Below are 8,898 nucleotides of genomic sequence, written 5' to 3'. Positions count from 1 at the left end.
CAAACAGGCCTTGCCTCATAGCATCTTCTATTTGCACCCCCATATCATGTAAATCTACGAAAGTAGGGAAGGGGACCACAATCATTCTTTGCATTAACTTGGGGTGGAGATTGCGCACAATCATCCGGATTTGATCTCTGTCAGTGGGCCTTAAAGTCATCGTCGACGCCTTTGCCCTCCATCGGATCACAAAGTCCGAGAAAGATTCCTTAGGCTCTTGCCTTGTTGTTTCAAGATCACGGGTTGTGATCTCGATCTGAGTGTTATACGAATATTGTGTGACAAAGGCCTCAGCCATCTCGTCCCAATTCTTCTTCACCTTATCCGATAATCTTGCGTACCAATGGGAGGCCACACCCGACAGGGTTCGGCCGAATAGTGAGAGCTTCTGTTGTCGTGTTAGGCCCATTGGCCGCAAGACATCCGCAAACAGTCGGATATGGACCATGGGGTCACCAGTCCCGTCAAAACGGTCTATTTGTGGCATTTTGAACCTATCGGGGAGTGTTACGGCCTCCTCGGTATATCCATCTCCGATATCCGGCATAGCCTTAGTCCCTTGGGATTTTTTGAAAAGCTTCTCCAGTTTGCTCAATTTCAGAGCTGTTTGATCAACCTCGACCTCGGATGGAGAGTCCGGGTGATTGGATGTGTGGACCTTGGACAGTTGTGGTGGAATCGGGGGCGGGACAGGCCCCGTTGGAAGACTCGTGTCCTCTTGCAGAATTTGGACAGCCGGTACGGTATTCTGGGTGTTAGGAGGGACGTCCTGAATAACAGGAGCCTTCTCAGGTAATGGGGCTCCTGCTGGAGGAGGAATCTGGTGTGAAGCAGATGCTGTACTCTGTTGTTGCAGTCTAGTAATCAGTTCAGCCTGCTGAGTCATAATTTCAGCTTGCTGCTTAGCGAGTTCATCTCGGCGGACGGCATCTTGTTGCATAGCCCGCATGGTTTCCTGCATCTGGCGTATCATATCCTCAACCCCTGTCAGTGCCGTCATATTGTTTCGATTTGTCTGAACTACCGGTAGATCTGTCTCAATGGGGACCTCAATCCGATTGTCCACTGATGAAGGATACCACTGTTCAGATGCTCTCTGTTCAGATGTACTGCGTTTTCTCTGCTTCCTTCTTGTAACAGGGGGTAGAGAATGGAACACTGGATGTCCGTCGATTAGATCCTCAGATCGGTGGAGTCGACGACCTCGTGTCCAAGGTGCTTGGGGAATGCCTGTTGGGTTGGAAGCAATCGTGCTAAAACTGACCTAGCAAAAGATAAATAAAGCGAAAAGGAAATAAATAAACAGATAAACGGACAGCACAACAGCTTAAAATAAAATGCAAGACACACAGTCGGGCACACAGTCAAAAGCTGAATAACATACTGTCCTCAAACACTGGTTATTATCCCTGTATGACTGTCCCCTAACACAGAATCTGATATCCGCAGATGACTAATCCTCAAATACTGGCTGATGCCCGCAGGCCTAATACCGTCAATACTGAACTGGTGCTCGCAGGCTTGATACTCAAACTTGTATACTGATCTGATGCCCGCGGGCCTGATACTGTCAATACTGAACTGATGCCCGCAGGCTTGATACTCAAACTCATATGCTGATACATGCATTCCTGTAGAGACGCACTCTAAAGCACATAACAGATAAGTGAGAGCCAAAACACCCCTATGTTGGGGTAGGGTTTCCCTGTCCTATTTTGTCAGGAGCTAGGGTTTCACTATGCACACAGCGGTTTCAAACAACCTATAAACGGGTAAGCAACCTGTCCTAATTTAGAATGGTCACTATGGATCCGAATATGCACTAGGTCGAATGGTCAAAAAAGGGTGCCCCGGTAAAACCGGGGTTTGTGTTCCCATACTGGCAGAGCCCACAACCGGTCAGCCTTATGGTCATGCCTTGACAAGACAAGCCTCTGGCAAACCGTTCAGGAATAGCAGATGGCAAACACGGTGTCCTAGGCGCACCAATGCAAATGCAATGCAAAGAAACACACAAGTGTAGTCAAAAACAGATATCATGAGTTCGAGTCAAGTTCTCTAAATCCCCAGCAGAGTCGCCAGAAACTGTAACAAGCCCGCGGGGGGACCTCGCTACAGCTCGGACTCGACTTTTGCAGTCACGGTTCTAAATCTGAACCAAAGAGTCCAAATCCGGCAAATCGTTTTAGGAAAACTGATTTTTGAAAGAAGTGCCAAACATGGACTGCTTTGCCAGATACAGAGTCGCCACCTAAATATTTTATTTTGGGAAATTTAGGAAACCCTGACTCGGTGCCAAAAGGCCACGTGTCCGTCATCACCAAAGTTGCCTCGGCTTGGGAACTTGGGTACGATTGGGGAAGGTCACTTCGTGAGCACCCCCGCTCGCCCGGTCATAGACCGGCCTCTACTAACCATGATATCAATTTTTGAAAACATTGTGAGTTCTTATTCCGGTTATTAGCCTAGGTTACTATGTGATGCTCACAGCATATAAGTATAGACCGGGTCGCCCAAATTGGAACAAAACATTTTATGTTTGTTTTTTTTGAAAATGGTTTGCTACCCGCAGGTAGGTTTGAAACATTTTGATGATTCATTCCAATTCAGATAACCCAACCTTCACCCACAGGCATTCAGGCAGATATATCAGATAAGCACATAGCCTCATGGTAAGCATGCTATCATGGCATTCACTCACACGCATGCAAGGATGCTAAAGCATAAAACTCACCGAGTACTCCAAGCCAAAATAGAAACTATATTAGAAATCATGCATGATCCTAAGTGTACAGAAATGCCTAATGCAACACATGCAAAATGCAACTATAGCAGGCTCGGCTATTCTAAACATGGCATATGAAATGCTACAGCTAACATGTATTCAATTTGGAATTGAAAGTACAATGCAGTTAGTATGATGCGCCGAGCCCGGTGCATGCAATACAGATGAATGATGCAAACATGCTGTCATACTGTATGCTAATTTAAACATGCCATAATCTAACCATCATAAGCAGGTAAATAAAAGGGAAGAAAGACGTGGGGTTGGAAGACATACAACACACACACGCACACTTATTACAGTTGTGCCCTCGCGCAGAGGGTCCGAATAAATAATACAGTCCAAATACTACAGTCCCCAAATAAAAGAATATTACAGTCCAAAACATTACAGAATTCTAATTAATTAATGAATTAACTAGGAAGCAAATAAACTGGCGTGCAAGTCGGGGACTGCCTTGCTTCTGGTGGATGATGCATGTCCGGACTGTCTTGCGCGGAAATCCACCGGAATGCCCCAATTAGCCTCTGTTTACACCTGTTATTCTTGAAAAGCGTGCCAAGTCCCGGAAAGTTGCTGATTCCTGGTTTTGCTGTAACAGAGAGCAGGAAAGGGGCATAGCAATGTATTTGCACAAATATGTGCATGTCTCGATCCTCGTGCCACCAATCACGCATACCGAGGCATGATGGCCGAGGAGTCGAAATGCACAACTCAATATAGGATGAATGCACATGAAACTACAGCTAAAACCTAACTCCATCATGGATAATCCGGAGTGTCGGTGACTGGGGAATTGAGACACATTCCGTCACTCGGAGTACGAAATGTACCTCGTTTCCCGTGCCCGGGCTAACTCATATTCCAGACACGATGCAATATGCATGATATGCGTGAAATGCAACTAATATACAATCTTAGCATACACAATGCTATGGAATGATATGCCTCGAAATACGTGCAATCGGGCACGTAAACCGAGAAAAAGACGGAATGCAATGAAAATGAGATGCCTCGGAGTACATGCACACGGGCACGCAAACCGAGGCGATGACAGATACAATGAAAATGAGATGCCTCGAAGTACGTGCACACGGGCACGCAAACCGAGGCAATGACAGATATAATAAAAATGAGATGCCTCGAAGTACGTGCACACGGGCACGCAAACCGAGGTGATGACAGATACAATAAAAATGAGATGCCTCGAAGTACGTGCACACGGGCACGCAAACCGAGACGATAACAGATACAATAAAAATGAGATGCCTCGAAGTACGTGCACACGGGCACACAAACCGAGGCGATAATAGATACAATAAAAATGAGATGCCTCGAAGTACGTGCACACAGGCACGCAAACCGAGGCGATGACAGAATGATGAAAATGAGATGCCTCGAAGTACGTGCACACGGGCACGCAAACCGAGGCGATGCATACGCAATGCAAATGACATGGAAAATGACAAATGGACTTATACTAACATGAGAGAGCCTCAGCCACACTCACATAAGATGCCGATGGCAGAAAATGAGGTGCCTCGAAATGCGTGCACACGGGCACGCAAACCGAGGCAATGATGAAATGTGATGCAACATGGCAAAAATGATATGCAAGCATGCTAATGGAATTTCAGCAACAAAACAAGGGGAAAACAGCCCCGGGATGAGGCGAAATGACGTGAAATGCAAGGAAATGTCCCGAAATGTAACATTAGGCACCCGAAATGATCTATAGCTATGCTAAACATGCACAATATGGACATGCAATGCAAAGACAAAAGCTAGAAAGTCCCAAAATAAGCACTTTTACAGTTATAAACATGGCCAAACAGCAAGTATAAGCATGGCAAAAATAGCATACAAGAATAGGGGCCAAGATAGGGGTAATGAAGCAAGTGGTATAAGCTAAACCCAAACTGAAAAATTTCCTTCTACAACACTGAAGATGGACCAAAAATATGAACATTTACAGTATATGGCAGCCTCAAAATCAGTATACAAATATGCTAAAAATGGGATGCAAAACAAGGTCCAAAAGGTGCTATAACATGAAGTATATAAAATAATCACCAAACAGAAAAAAAGTGTGAATGAAACATGAAGTATAGGCCAAAATAAGACTACTTTCAGTTCGGACCAAGGTCCAAAAACAGAAGCAAAGAGGGCTACTAATTTATGCAAAAATGGGGGCCAAATAGGGGATATAACTACAAGTGACATATGGAAATACCAAACAATGTTGAGCCCTTCTCCAATGTTGAAGAGGGGCTCAAAATATGCCTCATATCAGTTTATAACATGCTCGAAAATAAATTGCTCATGGGTCAAAAATAGCATGCAAAATCATGACATACAACATGGTCAATGAAGCAAGTATATTATGGAGGGCTCAAACAAGGTTGAGCCCTTAATGAGAAGTGAATATGAGCTCAAAATATGGCCCTTTTCAGTTAGGGCCGAAGCTTGAAACCAAAAAGAAATGAGGCTTAGAAATAGATAAAGGAAAAGGGTCAAAAGGATCAAAGTGTAACTTACCCTTGAAGATCCAAGCTTTTGTTGCTTCTTGGGTTGATTTGGAGCTCCCTTAGCCTTCAAGAATCCCTCCTTGCTGCTGGAAATGAGATGGTGGTGGTAGAGCTTGGTGGTGTAGAAGGAATGAAGGTTAAGAAGTTAGGGTTTTTTGGAGAATTGAGAAGGATGACAATGGAGTTTAGGGTTTGTGCTTGGAGAGGAATTTTTCTAACCCCCAAGAAGAAGACCCTCAGCTGGTTATAAGGTCAAGAAAGGGGTGTAAAAGGGGGGTGAATTGGAGAGCAAAACTCTCTCCCAAAATATCCCCCGGATACAGAAAATATCTGGGGGATATTGCCCCACAGCTGGAAAGGCTACAGTGAGGAGAACACGGCCGGCCTCTCACTTTGGCTGGAGGTGGCCGGCCGGCCACACCCCCTAGCCGGCCGGCTAGGGGTCAAAAGGGTCAACAAGCTTTTCTGGCCGGCCAGATATTGGGGAGGTAGCCCTATGTGTGTACAACACAACCATGTAATTGAAGTTCCAAGAAAGTGGGCCCAAGGGGTTCAACAATGGCTCGGAAAGAGGGGTCAAAAGGGTCAAGTTGACTTACTGGCCGGCCATGAACTTTTAGGGGCCTCTCAGGTGTGTACATCACAGATATGTGGTTCAAAGTTCAAGAAAAAAGGTCCAAGGGGTTCAACATTAGCCCGGAAGAAAGGGGTCAAAAGGGTCAGGTGACCTTAATGGCCGGCCACCAACTTTTAGTGGCCTCCCAGATGTGTAGATCACAGATATGTGGTTGAAAGTTGGCAACACTACCCCTAAGGTATTCAACATTAGCCCGGAAGTTGCAAAAACGGGCGCCGGGAGGCTCCGGAGGAGAGACAACTGGTTGCTGCAACAATTGCTGGCCTCCCACCCTTCAGTGACCTTCCCTGTGATAAAACAGAGGTACCTGCCAAAAATGAGCGAAAACCGTTGCAAAACGAACGTCCTGGGGCCAAAACACGCAGTTCGGGGTCCCGAAAATGGGCTGTTAAGCACCGAAAATGGTATTCGAACTCGAAGTGGGTTTCTTAACCCCCAGTGTCCCTCAAAAGGGATGAAATAAGATGTATGCCAAAAATCAGAGCAATAGGAGATGGTTAAGCGGTCCCGAACCGAGGCACACGGCCTGACGGCTCCGAAAACCGGAAACCAGACTCCGAAATGGGCAAAATGGCCTACGGCCACCAAATGTAGCCTACGGACATTGAGAGATGGTCTACGAGACCTCTCCCTCCCTTCAGGAAAAGAAACAGAGAAAACCGAGTCTGGTTCGCAAACCGAGACAAGGCACAGAAAAGGGTTCGGAAGTCCGGAGGCAGGGCTTACGGCCGCGACTCTGAAACTTCTGAACGAGCACATTATGCAACATCACCAAGCGCTCAATCGGTGACGTCTGAGTCTTAAGGTCGGTCAAAAATGGGGTGTCTACAGTTGCCCCTCTTTGACAGAACTCGGAAGTCACAAGTGACGGGAGTGAATGTCAAAGCCCCGAGACGACCTATTTTTGACAAGGCCGAAGACTCAGACAAACATACAAGATAGACAGAGATGTGCCCGCAGGCATGCCCGCAGGCAGGGGGCAAAATGCAAATGATATGCAAGAAGCCGAAGGTAACCCAATGATTATGCAAATGCAGTAAGCTGTAATGAAGCAAGTATTCGCAAATAGATGCAACAGTTTTAAGCAAGAATGCAAAGCAACAACTACATTTCATGCAGTTAAGAATGCGGAGGATTATTCAATCTCCGCCATGTCTCACACGGAGAAGATACGATACCTGCGCGATTCGTCTGGTTGCGCCAGCCTCAATTGAACCGTACATACAATATCGTGCCTGCAAAAGAGAGAAATTGCAACAAGTACAATATGCTAACAACAAATATTTAACGCGATTCCGAAAGTTTCGACACACGCGGCGTCGGTGAGTGCATGCATCGCAATGCAAGAGTGGAACATGCGCGACAACGCATGCTCAAACACAGAGGTATACAAATAACAAGAAATGTACATGACAATGTGAGTATGCCCATGAGAATGCAAGATATGTGCATGAAAGTACAAAACGAGCATGAATCAGGGTGTTCATTCGTCGTGAAACAACGAGTACGGAAGTGCGTGTTTCGGCGAAGGTAACTCGATCGCGGCCTCCGATCTGCTTCTTTGAAAGGTTACAACTCATTCAAAAGGGATACACTTTGATTTCAATGATGATGATGAGAGACATGTCAGAACTTGAAACCGAAGTCCTGACGGAGCAATTTCGCGAACGGAAGTGTACTTTTCTTGAACTTTTTCAGGTCCCGGGAACTCCGATCTTCCTCAAAATTTGCAGAGAGCTAGGTGAGCATGTGGAGAGCATGGCCGGCCACTTATCTTCCCAAGGGGGGGTGTCCAACCGGTTTCCACAAAAGCTAATGGCTGGCCGGCCATTTCTGCAAAAAGCAGATGGCTGGCCAGCTATTATTAGAGGCCGGCCGGCCATGCCCTTTTCCCGGGGGCATTTTGGTCTTTTCCCCTCCTTTTTGCATGCCTTTTCACCCAAGGCTTGAGGCCTATAAATGGCAGCCGAACCTCACTTCATTTCTTGCCTCTTTCAACACTTTTCTCTCCAGTTTTGAGTTTTACGCGCATTTTCCAACGCCTCGCGCAAATTGTTTTCGTAAAAACACTTAGTTTTAAACACTTTGGAGTGATTAAATTCCGGCTTCGGAGCTTCTCTTTGCATTTTCACCACTTGAGGTAAGTTCATCTTAATATTTAGAATATTTTCTCGGGAGTTGACTTTTATTGACTTTTTATTTCCCGAGAGTTGACTTTTGTTGACTTTTTCCAATTTTGCTCATTTTGCTCATTTTTGCTCCCCTTTTGCAGATTCTTGAACATGGCGGGCAATTCTTCCCACGGTGGAGGCTTTTCAGGTGCCGGAGATGACTTCGATCCCATGACCCTACCTCCGAGGACTCGCCCTTTTATTCCCGGGAGGTATCGTCCACCAGTACACGTTCTTCCACGTGCTGTCTTTCGCCACTTCACCAGCTTTGATGAGCGAGCACCTGGGGATCTGCTTCTCAGAGAGCCGGAGCAGCATCTCTCCCACGAGGCCCGAGAGGTATTTACCTCATCTTTTGTATTTTACATTTCGCACCCTTGCCATGCTTAAACATTTAGCTTGTGACATAGTACTTTTGCTTGCATCTTGAACACGTAGTTTCAAAACTTGAATTTCTGAATACTCGGCTCATTGATTAATTGCGAACACACAGCTCACATTAGAATACACGGTTCAAACACTGATTTGTCGAACACACAGCCCGAATTCGAAAGTGAACACACAGCCCACACTTTAAATTTTTTGAACACGCAGCCCAGATAGATAGTGAACACGCAGCCTACAATAGTTGGAATTTGAACACGCAGCCCAAATTTCAAAATTTCTGAACACGCAGCCCAGGTAGATAGTGAACACGCAGCCCACAATTAAACTGAAAGTTGAACACGCAGCCCAAAATTCAAATTTTCTGAACACGCAGCCCAGGTAGATAGTGAA

This window comes from Camellia sinensis, chromosome 11 (assembly GCF_055761805.1).
Source record: "Camellia sinensis isolate YWXY chromosome 11, ASM5576180v1, whole genome shotgun sequence".
NCBI lineage: Eukaryota > Viridiplantae > Streptophyta > Magnoliopsida > Ericales > Theaceae > Camellia > Camellia sinensis.
This window is presented reverse-complemented; position numbering follows the sequence as displayed.